Source organism: Pocillopora verrucosa, chromosome 13, assembly GCF_036669915.1.
Source record: "Pocillopora verrucosa isolate sample1 chromosome 13, ASM3666991v2, whole genome shotgun sequence".
In the NCBI taxonomy this organism is placed as follows: Eukaryota; Metazoa; Cnidaria; class Anthozoa; order Scleractinia; family Pocilloporidae; genus Pocillopora; species Pocillopora verrucosa.
The window spans coordinates 9,490,197-9,506,067 of record NC_089324.1 but is presented as its reverse complement, the minus strand read 5'-3'; the positions used below and the strand labels follow the sequence as shown (position 1 = coordinate 9,506,067).

General features: G+C 38.0%; 1 pseudogene; it reads right to left on the bottom strand.

Moving 5' to 3' along the window:
- Positions 1 to 3,556: 3,556 nt before the first annotated feature.
- Positions 3,557 to 4,909, bottom strand: LOC131773882 (uncharacterized; annotated as a pseudogene).
- Between the last annotated feature and the right edge of the window lie 10,962 nt (positions 4,910 to 15,871).

Genomic DNA, 15,871 nt, shown 5'->3' with positions numbered 1-15,871 from the left:
AAAGACTTTCGTGCGGGACAACTTTGGAATCTGACTTGATAATCACTGAACCTCAGTAACATTACATCTTACTCTTGAAACCCTAAGATTGACTCAAATAGTTTTTCCATAATACTTAGAATTCCAGTCCTCTCTGGAAAAGTCCAAATCGAGTAGTTCAGCGCACGTGTGCAAGTTGCGCACACTTAAGGTAACTTAATTGCACCTTGTGGTAAGTTGTTGACTCATTAATTAGTTAGAGCAAAGGATTAGAATGATTTTTTACATATTTGCAAACAGCATGGCGAATTGTTGACTCCTGAACTTACATGAGCTTAGGATGATGGTTTTCTATTTTAGCAAATCAAGATACCATGTAGGCAGCCTATGGGCAATTAATCAAGATTTAATAACCCATCAATATATTTCTGTTTACGTATTTTTCAAAAGTGGACATCAAGGTTTGTTTAATAAGTATCTTCAACTAACAAGCTTCTATTGAATAGGTCTTTGAGCTTGCCAGATCCTAGGTTAGATAAAAAATGGGCAATAATCTATAGCTACTTACCTTTTTCAAGCGGAAATTCACAGAACACTTGTTACTCCCACTGGAATTTTTTGTTATGTATAGAGTATGAACGTCTTTTATTATTGAATAAATGTTCTTTCGTTGTTAGTTCTCAAGGAAACATGCTGGGTGTGGTTTCTGATATTTTTCATACCTCTTATAATAGTCAAAATGGCGACAGGAGCATAAAATTTCAACGCAGTTACCTAGCTGTGTGGAATTTGCGTTTTTTAAGCTCTTCTTGTAGGAGTAAGACGCTATTATTGTACCATTAATTTACCGAATCGTAGTCTCAACTTTTTGACCTGCTCCTTTAACTCTTTCACTCCTAAGACCTCATTAATAATTCTCCTTACTCAGTTTTAAAATACTTGTGACGTTAATTTGGAGAATTTAGTATCGGTTCCACATTTAATCCCTTTATTGATATTTTTTTGGATCCTCATTAGTTATCTCTTTGATATTGTATTGATGTTCTAAAGAGAAATTTTGTCTCAGCACTCGTGGGAGTTAGAGGGTTAAATTCAGACACGCTTGCTGTATAACTCTTCTTCTTTCTTCCTTTACACGTGTTGTCGCTTTGTATGAATTTCTTGTATTTCAACCCCTCGATAGTTCATGGTCTCCTCTAGTTAATACAACTGATCTTGCGCCTCAGAGCCCATCTGAAAGTGTAGATTACACCTGTCACGTAGAGACCAAGTTAGAGCATGGTGATTGGCCTTCCTATTAAACAGCCAATATAAAACCTGTTTATAAACCAGGCTACCGGCTTTGGGTACAAGGTACAAGGGGAAGTCTGGTTAGGGCAGTGCTACGTCGTTAAGTGTTATGTCGTCAAACAGCTGAGGTTGACAAATCGGGTTGAAGATACAAGAGCTATATAAGGAAACGATAGACCATGATTGCTCAGATAAGTATGACGTCGTTCTCTTCCAGAAGATTATAATCTTTGATAGGTTCGCGTGGTATAGGTAAATATTTCACCAATTCGTTCTCCTCACGTTGAGTGGTCTGAGGGGCTGAGGAAGACACATCACAAGACACTTGAATTACAAGAACCTATGCAAACGAGGAAATTTTAGGTACCTTCACCCAATGTTCTTCAGCCAAATCTTCTATTTCTAGGAAAAAGCCCGCCAAAACAGCGTTTACCCATGAAAGTTCCGCCAGATACGAACGTCCACAGGAAGTCCACCAAAAATGGATATGAGAGTCAGCGAAAAATCACAGACTTGTTTTTTTCATCAGCCAGAAGTAGACGAAAAAAGACGTTACTTGAAAATATCGAAGGGTTCAAGTATTATAGAAATGGAACGCTAAAAAAGAGGTGTATTCGGGAAAATCTAGTGGAATCAGTGGGGGGAAGGAATTCGCTAGTTATTTGAAAAGAAACGTTTAAAACTTACGTAGACATCATAGATATCTTACAAAAAAGAACTTATAACTGAACAAATAACACACTTACATGTGAGAGAAACACTGAAACGTGTGAACTCTTAAAATCTTAAGAGGAGGCACTACCCTAAATGAACGAGATTCAAATAGATTTCTGTTTTTGGCCATGACTGCAAACTGCAAACATGTACTTCCAAAACAAGTTTGGAGTTTGTAAAAAAGTCCCTCGTTGAATTGTTTCTTCTTTACTAGACTCCACTAAGCCATAGGGTATTTGCAGAATGCTAACCAGTATATTCTGGTCTAGTAAAATAGAAAAAGGACATTCTCAAGAACTATCGTTCAGAACCATCAGCCTTATGCAAATTGAATCAGAACATAATCCCAACGGAGTGTACTTCAAGTGTCAAACCGCTGTTTATTATTCCAATGGGGAGATGAAATACCTAGTGGTAAAAAATTGTGAATAGAATAGAATAATGGTAAGCTGAATGTTTTTTTATTTTAAAACAAAGTTTTTGTTTAATTTTTTCATCCTAAACACCGCACTTTTTTTTCGAAGTAAGAAAGTTAAAAGTGGTTTAAATCTTTTTTAAAGTCGAAACCGTTAAAAGGAAACCTAATAGTCTTAGGACCTATTTTACGTTTAATTTTTATAACATTACCCACTGCTTGGATGAATAGTCGTGATGGTCCGGTGGCTAGGGCACTACGTAATGGCTGCAGTAACCTTGGTTTGAAAACTGGTTTCGGCACTTTGTATTCCTCCTTGTTGTTTTGCGACCGATTTTATTGAGATAAAAAGTCACAGATTTCTTGAAGCAATTTTAATCAATATCAAGAAAACTTAAACTGACAAGGAGGACGTGAAACATTTATTCATTCATGACTTTCTTGGGTTCTTCCTCTCCTGCTTCTTCCTCCTCTCCTTCCCCTCCCTCAGATTCGCCAAAGAGGGTTTTTTTGCGTTGAAAAGGCGGTTTAAGAGGAGTTTTCCGTCTCGTCAAGATCCATATCTTTTTCATTCATAAAGCGATGAACAGTTTTAATGACCTGCAAGCACCTCACACTTTACAAGAATACCCTTATTAGTTCACGTCTAGCTTGAGATAAGAGGGAATTAAAAACAGCATACATCCCTCATGTGTCAAAAGGTGATCGAACAAGTGTCGATCGTCATCACTGTTAGGATGTAAATCCAAGGCCACACATGAGAATAGGCGATGAGTATCTGCGGTACACATCCATTATATCTTGCCACAATGTTGGAAATGCTTGCAATAATAGACTCCTTCTACCCAATTGATCTTGAAAGTTCTTGAAAGAAATCACGTAATGGGGATTCCTTAAAAATACTGTTAGCATCTTTGCCCGGTCAAACCATGTTTTGACACATGTACTTCTTAAACTCATTAATAATGTATGAGGTCAGCTACCAACCACAAGATCTATACCACATCACGTGCATGTGCTTGGATACCCAATGAAAAAGAGCATACCACTCTCCGGTAAAAATAAATATGCACTAAATTTTGCATAATGACACCTTACACAAAATCAATGAAGATTTCTTACTCACAAGTACCCTTATTTTTAATATGCTTCATTTTCTTATTTAACCTCATTTACAAAAACATTTACTTCACAATCATTAAACTTGACATATTCGAAAATAGAAAAATTCTTTTCCACACGTTTTTCTTCAGCCATGTCCTTTACAGGAAATTCGTTTTTACTTTCCTCTTTAGGGCTACTATTCTGATTACTACTTTGATCTGCGCTGAAAATGCTTCCAACATGTTTAGCTTGACCTTCGCTGGCCTTTTCATACTTATAAAGTGCATTAGATACATGACCAGTACGTTTTCTGATGAGTTTTTCGTCTACTCCACTCTGGAATAACCTAGAAGCACATGTAACCCTCAGACAATGGGCTGTTTTTTTTTCTTTATCCTAACTGCGCAGCAAAAATCTGGCAAACTTTTTTTTAATGAATTTATCTTCACCGGATCCTTGTAAAACCCCTGTGTTAGAGGTTTAGGCTTGAAATAAAAAGCACTGATATCTTTGCCAAATGTATCGGATAAAGTAATATATAAACGATACAACTAACAAGGCATCGCTCATGTGACTGGCCTTTCGGATGACAAATATGTGTCACAGAACGTGGGACGTATTTCAAATCACAAATGCCACTATGAGATGTTTTGGAAACATTATCCGTGAAATTAATAAAACCATCGAAAACTCTTATATTTGTAACTTTCCATTATAAAAATAAACAGTGTGTAGAAGTGACCTAGCTGATGACTGTCCAAATAGTCTTTTGACCAAAATAGTTATTGTTCTTTCTTATTTATACCCTCTTTCTCGTCTCCTTTTGTTTTCAAAGTTACACCCATTCGCGTTCCTTCCTTCATTTCTACATCTTAAACACGCCGAAATGTCACAAACCTAACAAAGCGAAAGAAAAAAAAAAGAAGTATTAAAATCAGCAATACACACAAGTACTTTACGCGAACCAAATTTTTCTCCTTAAAAAATGTAACTCAGCTACGGTCGGACATGTCCAAAGGGTTCAATGCAGCACTTCCATTTATATCAGGAAGGTGGAAGTTCAGTCCGCAAATGATTGAGTACAACGAACAGGAAGTATAGCGTTCCCAGAAGAGTTGCTTACTTCTTGAACGAACTTCGACAGCCAGTAGTTCACACTGCATGCAGACCTATCTATAATGGCCGTGTCCAAAGTTTGTACTCCTTATTCCTTGTGGTAAAAAGGCCGCCGGGTTCTAAAGTACAGGACTTCACTAATCGATTCTGTTTCCATTTCTCGAAAACCTCAAACAACCATTTGGTGTTATAAGCTGTTGCTTTTGGTACTGCATTATAAACACTTTTTTTCTCATCCTCCACACTTTTCGGCTGCTGAAATCTCTCGAACGACTTTGTTACAGTATACATCCTTACTGAACGACAACTTGTAAATGCTGGCAGCTCCAGCAACTTTTCAGAATAAATTTAATCACACCATAAACACAAATTAATTACGCCAGTAGAAAACATCATTGATATTTAAATTATCGATGAAGGAATGTTAGATAGCAAACAATTCTAATTGGAAGTCGTTGTTAATTATTTCTTTAAGAGTGATCATGAGAAGGTATTTCCAAAACTCGTGCTTCGTGTTTCATCGGGGATATCCAAATACCTCGAAACAATAAAAGCACACGGCCGTTTCATTTGTTTCTCGGTGTTTGGATACCCCGATGAAACACTCGCTCTCGTTTTGGAAATAGTACGTGACAGTTATGATGCAATGATGGGAATGTTTGGTAAAAAGAACCAAGACTTCTTTATCATTTCCTCTTTCGGTCATCAGATAGTCCTGGACCAGTAAGTCACCTTTCATAGTGAACCATTTTTTCAACAGTCCGTGAAGTTTGATACGTTCCCCTCTCATTTGACGAAAACCATTTTTTCATGCGCCATAGCAGTAATGGATCACAATAGGAGGATCTACAAACGATTCATCTAAATGCTCCAGGAGCAACGACTCAGTGAAACACGCCTTGCCGCACCCACAGGTCAACGATTAGAATTGCTAGCTCGTCATCCCTTGGGTTCAAACACGAATGTTTCTCGTGACGGTCTCTGTTGTCTGAACGGCTGAATGGTCTTTGACAGTGACGGCAAAGGTGCGACATCATCAACTCACGCATTACATAGCTTTGGTGATTAAAAATACGGCACCACCACGTTATCCACAGAGAGTTATGAAAGTGTAAGTGTTCCTTCCTCTTATACTGGCCTTCGTGAATAAAAGTATGGCACCACCATATTACCCGCAGAGAGTTATGAAAGTGTAAGTTTTCCTTCCTCTTATACTGGCCTTCGTGAATAAAAGTATGGCACCACCATATTACCCGCAGAGAGTTATGAAAGTGTAAGTTTTCCTTCCTCTTATACTGGCCTTCGTGAATAAAAGTATGGCACCACCATATTACCCGCAGAGAATTATGAAAGTGTAAGTTTTCCTCTTAGACTGTTTTAGCTGGAGAATAGTTTTCTTCTCGTTTTCTCTGGCGATGGTCCCTCGTTTATTCAGGAAGACGATTTCGATTTTGTTGATGATAGTCCTTCACCTATTAACGAATGAGATCTTGCTTTTGCTTTCGATATTCTCTCTTTTTTGATGATTTTTATTTTGTTGGTTGTACTCTTTTTGTTTATTAATGATGTCGTCTTTATTTTGAAGATGATAGACTTTGTGGTATTTCTTGATGTATTATTTTTCTTTTGATAGCATTTTTCTCGAAGGCTAGGTGACTGTCTCATGTCCTTAAGTAACGTTCATACCAACACCCTTTGTTTTTCTCTTAATACTATATTAATTACTCCCTTTGCTTAGCCCTTTTCTCTTCTTCCATGGAAAGTGATTTTGTTACCATAGTTTCTATGTCTTTTGTTGGTGGTTTAAAACGGTCAGTGGAGAGTATTCATTTAATAGTCTTAGACAAGTCCGGTTTATCTGACACATTCTTACCTTAATGGAGGTCATTGATTATACGAAAAAACCCGTAAGGAGGGGGATTGAGAGGAGGAGGAGGTGAGGGAGAGGAGGAGAATTCTGAGGAGTATTGTGAAGTAGAGGGGAATTGTGAGATGGAGGAGGAGAATTGTTAGAGAGAGGATGAGAATTTTGAGAAGAAGGATTGTTAGGTGGAGGAGGAGGAGGATTGTGAAGAAGAAGAGGAGGATTGTGAGGAGGAGGAGAATTGTAGGGAGGAGGAGAAGGAAGAATACGAGGAGGAGGGGGCGGCGGAGCCTATGTAACTGGTGACTAGGCCAATGAAATTCAATCCTAGTTTTATTCAGTAAATTTGGAAGAAGGAGGAGGAAGATTGTGAGGAGTAGGAGGAAGGGAGACTGAGTTGGGGGGGGGGGGGAGGAGGGGGAAGACGACCGTGTGCGATTTTTTTAAGTTTTCAGTCTCTGATCCCCAAGATATATTAGAAATCAGTCAGCCTTACGTTCGATCCTAACATATATAAATTCTGGACAAGTAGATTACCACGTTGAATTACAGCTTGGATTGATGGCGACATTGAAATTACATAAAGAACAACTGCTCCGTTGAGGAGACTATTTTGATGACAAATAGGTCTAATGTCACCTGATCTGACCGATGATTATCGTCAATATATAGAAAAGTGTTTAAAAGAAGTTTACATAGCACAGGCAGTATGTAATTATTTTGATTCGGTACATATAAATTTCAAATTCATTAGACAAGAACCCATGGCAAGGCAATTTCGTTTCATTTCAATCTTTTTTCGTGTCTAAAGCATCGAGATGGATAATTGAGACATATTAAAGAACCTATGTTTTTGGAACAGAGGTCGAGGATTTTGGAAATCATACAGGATTTCGTTATTGAACTTAACATGACAAAGGGTATTCTAATAAATAGAAGAGGACTAGAATTAAGAGATGAAGTGTTCTTTATCTCAAAAGTAGCCTATATTGAGAGGGATGAACGAGGAGATACCCACAAGAATCTTACAGATCTTAAGACGTGTCGTAGACGCAGACTGGTCCACGTTGGTCACGTGGTACAACATAGCGCTTTATGATTGGTTAGGAGCCACAATGACTCCGTTAACTACTCACTAAATCAAGCCTGCCTCTACACTCAAACACGCTGAATTTCGGAAACTCTAGCTTTTGTCGTAACCCCCTTGACACCATGGAGGAACTTGTGGAATGTTACAAGAATGATGCAATAATGAAAGCCAGGAGAGCTGAGAAGAAATGGCGAGCCAGTACGCTTAATTCTGATTTAATTCTTAATTCTGATTTAAAGCGAAGTGACCTTACGCCTTGTAATTGATGAATGTTTCTAGACGCGGTTAATACAAGCAATATGTTGATAATAATAGCTTATAATAGCTCGAACCAGGGAAGGCTCTTTCGGGTCAGTAAACGCCTTTTGAATTTGTGGGCAGATGAGGCTCTACCCCATCATACGGACGCTCATGCGCTGGCAAATGACTTGAGTGAACATTTTGTTCACAAAATCACGGCTTTTAGGCCTGAGTTAGATGCCGAAAACCACTCTACCATCAATGATGCTCTCTCGCTTTTTCCAACAAGTCCTCCAGGTTGTGACATTGAGTTTTATGAATTTACTCCATTGTCTGACGAGAAGTTACGGATAATTGCTGATTCAAGCACAAACACTTGTACACGTGATCCTCTACCATCGTCTGACCAAGATGAACCGTTCCCTGTCATTACAAAACTGTTAAGCTGTCACGTGGATCCGGTGTCTTTGTAGAGGACTGAAAGAATACATCAGGGCACCCTTTTCTTAAGAAAGCAGGACTCCCGTCAATCAGCACCCTACGTCCGGTCAGCAACTTGCAGTTTACATCCAAAATCACGGAAAAGTCAGTAGGCTTTCCAAATGCAAGATCACATGATAGTAAACGGCTTATTTTCTGGTCTCCAAAGTGCGTATCGAAAAAATCACAGCACTGAGACAAAAATGATCTTTTACTCAATGTGGAAAAAGGCCACGTCACCTTGCTTGTCATGTTGGATCTCAGTGTCGCGTTTTATACCGTGGACCAGAACAATTGGAAAAAATGTCAACCTTGTGACATACCTCTGGCCATATTTTCTGGGTTGGTTAAATTGTAAGCAATGAAACACATTTTTACTGCAATAACTTAGTCTATTCATACGCAAATGATTATTTTCTGAATAAATAGAAAAGCATGAGACAGAAACATGTAAGGGACTTCAAACGTGTAGCAACATGACAATCTTCAAAAACTTCGAAATTTTTCCTGTGAATATTTTTGGAGAGCAGGTGACGAAAATCTAATTCATAACTTGCACTTATAGCAAAAAGTTATACAGTGAAACAGGAAGACGACTAGGTGACTAGTTCCGATAACATCTTCGAAACTTCAAAAGAAATGACAAGAACGCATCCAAACCAGTCGCTAGACACTTAAATCTCCCTAATAATTCTAAGAAGCATATGGCAATTTGTAGCCCTTCCCTACATCAAGGTACTCCGGAAAGCTGCAAAGCTCTAGAGCGAAAATTTATCTTTCAAATCGGCACTCTTAATCCCCATGGTATCAACGAGCGCTTTCCATTCATCTAACTTATTCTTGTTTTGAAATTAGAAGATCCTCGCAGCTAAGAACACTACTGAAACTAGTAGTTGTAAGTAGGACCTGAAAAAAATTTCAGGCCCGTACGGGATTTGAACCCATGACCTCTGCGATACCGGTGCATGACCTCTGCACCGGTATCGCAGAGGTCATGGGTTCAAATCCCGTACGGGCCTGAAATTTTTTTTTTTTTCAGGTCCTACTTACAACTACTAGTTTCAGTAGTGTTCTTAGCTGCGAGGATCTTCTAATTTCATCTTTCCACCGCAGTGCAAATATATGAATTTTCATATATCTAATTCTTTATTCTTGTTTTGTCATCACCATAATCCTACCAGTAGCGAAGCTCCATTTTCTGAATAACAGGACACTGACAACCACAAGTCATCAAAGTCATCCATTCGCTCTGACGAAGGGCTAACGCTAGAAATGTCAACATTGAAACTCGATACGGTGGCCAATTTACGTTGTCAACTCAGTTGATAATACCAAATTACCTTGTCAGAAGTAGCTTAAGCAAGCTTTTTTAAATTAGGCGGCACAGTCTGGCAAAAAATGTTTGTTTTTTTTAGTTTTTTGTGTACCTATTCTGTGGATCCTGCAAGTTAAGTGATCACCTGCGTAACGCCCCGTGAAAAAAAGAGTTATGTGAAATTCAGGCGATCACGTGACAACTTTGAATTTTGTGATCTTGTCACTAGCTTCCCAAGATCAACTATCTGTTTCGCGATTTCACGTGCGGGCTGGCTTTTAGGGTTGTTGGTACCAGTCTGAACTATACATAATCTATATTCTCCCATTATACCGACACAAAGGTAGCCGTCAAGTCATGGTGGTTGTGGCTTTCTGAGAGTTTCTCGCTATACCGAGGCAAAGATAGCCGTTAAGTCATTGGGCTAACGGCTTTCTGAGAATCTCTTACTGCACTAGCGGTAGAGTACAAATAACGCTAGAATGGAGTAAAAATATCCCGCGATATTCTAAGGTTATTTATAAATTTCGTTTTTTTGTACAGTAAAAAAAAACTCTGTTTGACAGGTTGGCTACACTTGCCTTCTATTGTGCCGTATAAATTCTTTTTAATTGCTTAGAGCTCATCCATGTCTCTGAGAGTTTTTCTACCGGTAGACTCAGGCTTTGTTACTGGCGAAAAATTATTCATCACTTTTCATTGATAAACGAACACTTTAATACTTCGAAAATCTTTATTTTAAGTGGTAAAATCTATTTACAATAGAATCTATAATTCTGTATTTTTTACATGTATCGATAACATTAAAATTTTAGTTATAAATACATTACTCATATGTTTGCTAAGAAAAAAAGATATATTTAAACTATATACGCTTTAAACACTTTCAGTACTTTCAAATGTGTACGATTTGAGAACTACGATCGGAAATAAAATTCAACTTTGAATCGTTTTGAAACCTTATGCGACAAGTTGACTTCTCTGGAGACAATCCAACGAGAGCATTACACAAGACCTGTCGTAAACCGCTTCTCTGTTTTCTTCGCTTTCCCCGCCTCACGATAAGTACATAAATAATTAGGCAGTTGGATAAAGAATGACTTAGTAGACGTTTTTGTGTGAAGTATCGCTGAGTACTTTCACTCGTTGCCTGCATTTAAACTCGCCTTGACGGGCTCGTCAAGATACAGCACGACTTGTAAAAATACATATATCTTGACGTTTTGGTGTGTAGTATCGCTGAGTATTTTTACGAGTTGTACCGTATTCTGGCAAGCCCGTCGGCGAGTCAAAATACAAGCAACGCGTAAAAATACTCAACGATACTACGAGCTGGCTTGGTATGAGATAAGTTTTTTCAAAACTGATCTTGTACCGCCTACCCCTGTACTAGTTATTTCGTTTATTTTTTTATGACACAAATGGATAGAAAAAAATGATACATTTATTACTTAGCTTTGTAGTGAAACTTGAACGTATTAGACAAGATGATCCGTGTAAATGGTGTAATCCAAAGGACAAGTAGTCTGCTTACCACTGGGGGGATTGTAAAGGCTAAGTTCAAGGAAGGGCAATTTCGTCTGTTAGCGAAATTACTCGCTCATAAACTAAGTTTTGGCATTCTGAAAGCGCTCCTTCGCTCGGTGAAAACAGTAAACCTTATTCTGTTTTTCTAAAGAAGTCCTAAGTTCCTAGTGTCATTAAACCTCTCAAACACCCTTCTGCGAGGATTGAGAGTCGAGCCCTTCTTACACGTTATAATTGGCAGAGATGTTCTTTTTTCAACAGGCACCGTACAGTTTTATCAACGCAGCCTGCTGCTAATACTTGTGTAGCAGACAATATATCCGTCAGTGTGCCAATACTATACCTTTTTTTTTAAATGTCACTTGGTCTCCTATTTCACCGTCAAATAACAAAAACATGTCCAAGCATTGGACTGCCAACAGCTAGTTCCTCTGTGAGTCGAACTTTTACCTTCTTATGGGTTATCTCAGACCTTGGTTGGCTTGTATTTAAGCAGCGCCTACGAATTGTTCTGCTAGATAATCTGTCTAAATAGAGTCATGCTTCTGTCGCACAGAATGTCCGGACATAATTTATTCATTTGAATGCAATCGCGCCTTGAAAGCCCTGAATAAAAGAAGTGAGGTCCGAAATTAGCGCAGCAACGTTGTTAAAACTCGCTCTCCCGATTACCAGAATCGAATGAAAGAGAATCTTTGATGTCGTGAAATACTAACGTAGCAATCGAATGAAAAAGAATCCTTAAAGTCAGCAAAATACTATCGTAACAATCCAACGACAAAAAAACCCTACAAATTCGTGAGAAAGTAACGTAACAATCCAATGAATGAAAGACCTAAAAGGGCCAAAATACCTAACAATCGAATGAAATACAATGTTTAGCTGAAACCGTGAACCCCAATTTTTTTCCTCACCCTGCCTATAAAATTTTCAGAATTTGTCAAACTTCGTAAGTTCGGCCAAGCCTATATATGATCATCGGACACAGTCATGGCCGCTAACGTTGACTTATAAAACTCCCTGGAGAAGTCTACGACAGTTAGACGAAACGCTGAGAGAATGAAGAAGTTTTACAACTACTGTTTGCATAGTGCTGCTCATCGATTTATTTTTTAAAAACAGAGCAATCAAGTGAAAGAGAACCTTAAAAGAGCACGATACACTAAAGTTACAATCGCATGAAAGAGAACCCTTAAAGTGCGCAAAATTCTAACGTAACAATCGAATGAAATAGTATCCTAAAAGTGTTCGAAATACTAATTTAACAATCGAATGAAATAGAATCCTTTAAGTTCCTAAGCTACCAACGCATCAATCGAATGAAAAAGAACCTTAGAAGTGCACGAGATACTAAAGTTACCATCGAACGAAGAAGAATCCTTAAAGTGCGCGAGATACTAAAAAAAACATAAAATGCAAGGACTAATACCATTCTTTCTGAACAAAATTTAATTTTGAAGATAGCCAAGATTTTAAGCTATTGATCACCTGAGAAAACACCGAGCGCCTCATCGCTAGTCCAGATAGAAAAAAAAACGCAATATTGGATGAAAGTAAAGCAACCATACTTATAATATCTATAGGTCGTAAGACTAGGTCCATGCTTTCAAATTTCCTGCTTACATTGAGCATGGGAACGTCGATAGGTGATGCTTATGCACAGCCATGATATAAATAAAAATGGTAAATCTTATGGCGGGGATTCAAAGGAACGTGGCAAGTTAGGCCAGTTATAACTAGGTCCATGAAGGCAAACTTCTGACATACTAAGGGGATAGAAATTTCGATATGTGAAGCGTATGCGCAACGATGATCTAATTAAAGATGGTAAATTTTAAACCTGATTATTTGAGTGAAGGAGCTTGTTATTTAGCGAATGACACAAGCCTACCCCAAGAAAAAAGAAAACTCTGAAAGCTCCCAATAGGACTTGAACTTACGACCTACCGACTAGTGCTTTTGAAACCCTACTACTGATTTAAAGGAGACTCGTGGAAAGTCAGTCGGTTAACTATGCCCATTGTGACAAACTTCCTGTATACTGCGAGAACAGGAGCGTCGATTGGTGATACCTATGTAATACAATGGTGTAAATAAAAATGGAAAATTATAATCCAGGTTACTTAAGTAACAAAAATGTTATTCACTAAATGACACAGATATACTCGGAGAAAAAGGGAAACTCCAACTGCTCCCAATGGATGTTGAGCTTACGATCCTCCCATTAGTACTTCGAACACTCTACTACCGAGCTATCGCAAACTTGTGCAAAATTATGCCATTTAAGTTGGTCCATTGTGAAACATTTTCTGTATGGTGGGACAATAAGAATGTCCACATGTGATTTTTATGAAACAGGGTAGCGATTTTTAATTGGTCCAACGAGGTAAAATGGTTCAACTGGTTAAAATCGCCCTAACTAATTCAAGTAGACCAACCGAAGTAATTAAAATTATCCGACTAGTTTAGCTGGGCTAAGTGGTTAAAATGACACAGCTGGTTAAAAGGTTTCAATTGGTTAAGATCGTTCAACAGGTTAAATGTTCCGACCCGTTGGAATGATCAGATTGATTATCATGGTTGAACTGGTTAAAACTGTCCAACTGGTTAAAATTGTCCTACTGTTTAAGATGATCAGATTGAGTAAAATGGCCCCATTGCCTAAACTGGTCCTACTGGATAAAATGGATCAACTGGAGGGAAGGTTTCAACTGATTGAAATTGTTCAACTGGTTAAAACTGTTTAGCTGGTTAAAATGGTCTAATGAAATTGTTCAATTGGTTACAATGCTCCAACTACTAGACACATTGCTAATGGTGGTTGATATGGTGCTCCAGGTTAAAATGGTTCAATTGCCTAAAATGGTCTCTCTTATTTAAATGGTCCAACTGGTGAGAATGGCCAAAATAGTTAAAATGGTCCAACTGGCACACGTAGTGTAACTTAAGATCAAAGTGCTCTGTGAGCAAACTCGTGAATTGACACATGATTTTTTTGGATTATGTTTAATGTTATCTGGTTTAGGGAATTTTGTGGTTGATTGTCATATCTAGAGTACGAGCAGTAGTTCAGTGTTCGCTAGTGTAGCAAAGAAACAAAGTAATGTCGGGATAAGAAGGCATTACAATTGAAATGATCATGCTATTGCATTTTACAAGGGTGGATGATGTCATGTGTTTTAAACGTATATCATTTCTGTTTCTGGTTCAAAAGAAAAGGTTGGAAGTAAATGTGGGTGAAAAGTGAAATTTACTGTCTATCGTTGTAAATATTATAAAATCAAGGCAATACTTTGTTAATGAAAACATTAACGATTCCCTCTTTATCAAATGAGACAAACGGGAACGAGGTTTGAGTGATATAACTAAGCCAAGACTACCACCGTCATTTTGGACCCCCATAGATCAATAGATCGTGAACCCCTTTTCTACGCTTGCAGGGTGAAAGACCTCCTTCACCCTAACAATATCAACAGGGAAAGTTGAATCGAAATCCTAGGAGCCTGAATACCATCGATCAGAGGGACCACAGAGGTAACCTTATCCTACCAATCACAGCCATGTACTTCCAAACTGAGCACAACAGTTGATGCGCACTCAATCGACCTCATTGCCCGAAGAAGACTAGAAGTATGCGGTTGAGATGTTGTGATCCACATCCATAGAGACCGCATCACGAGCCAAAAAATTAGAATTGCCTTTTGAAAATGTTATTTACCACCATGACAAAAAAAATTATTTTACAATATAAAGTAGTGAAACTGTATATGGTACAGTTGGCTAAGATAGTCCAATTGTTTAAGATGGTCTTACAAGATTAAGTGGTCCAGCTGTTTAACATAAAATTATAAAACTAGGAAAAAATCGGCCCATCGGTCAAATTCATAAGTAAGGTAAAACGGTCCCACCTCTTAAAACAGTGTAAAAAGACAAATAGTCCAAGTTTTTGAAACGGTTTAATCGGTTGAAGTTAAGTAACTAAATGAGATCTTCCAACTTCTTAAAAATGTGTAACTAAATAAAATGTTCGAACTGGTTTAAATGTCCTTGCTAAGGAAAATGATTAGAATTTTTTGATTGATCCAACTGCTAAAAATGGTGAAACTAGAAAAAATGGTCAGAGTGGTTTTAATGTTTTAACCAAAGAAAATGGTATGACTGTTTAAAGTAACCCAAAGGGCTGAGATGGGAAAACGAGTTAATTATGGTTCAGCCGGCTTAAGTGGTCTACCTGCATAACATGGTTCAACCGCTTAAAAGAGTCTAAGCAAATAAAATGGCCCAACCACTTGGAATGGTCCGTTTGGTCAAAATTTTGCAACCAAATAAAGTGATTTAATTGATAGAAATGGTCTAAGTAGGTCCAACCGGTTCAGTTAAATGGTCCTAGTGGTTAAAATGGCTTAACCGATTCAAACGGCTTAACTGGGACTCTGACTCAGCTGGCGGAAAGGTTCAAACCAGATAGAATGGACTAAAAATAGTTCAACTGGTTAAAATGACTCAGCCAGTAAAAACGTTTTTGCTATGTAAAATGGGTTACTGGTAGAAATAGTCTGATCAGAATTATCTACCTAATGAAAATGGTGCAACTGCTAGAAGAGGACTGACTACATAAAAGTTCGTTTGGTGAGGCTGGTTCAATTGGGTAATCTGGTCTCACAAGAAAAATTTTTTATTGGGTACCTATTTAAGAGCCAATGCCTATAAAAATCGAGCAAAACTGAAATTTCGCGG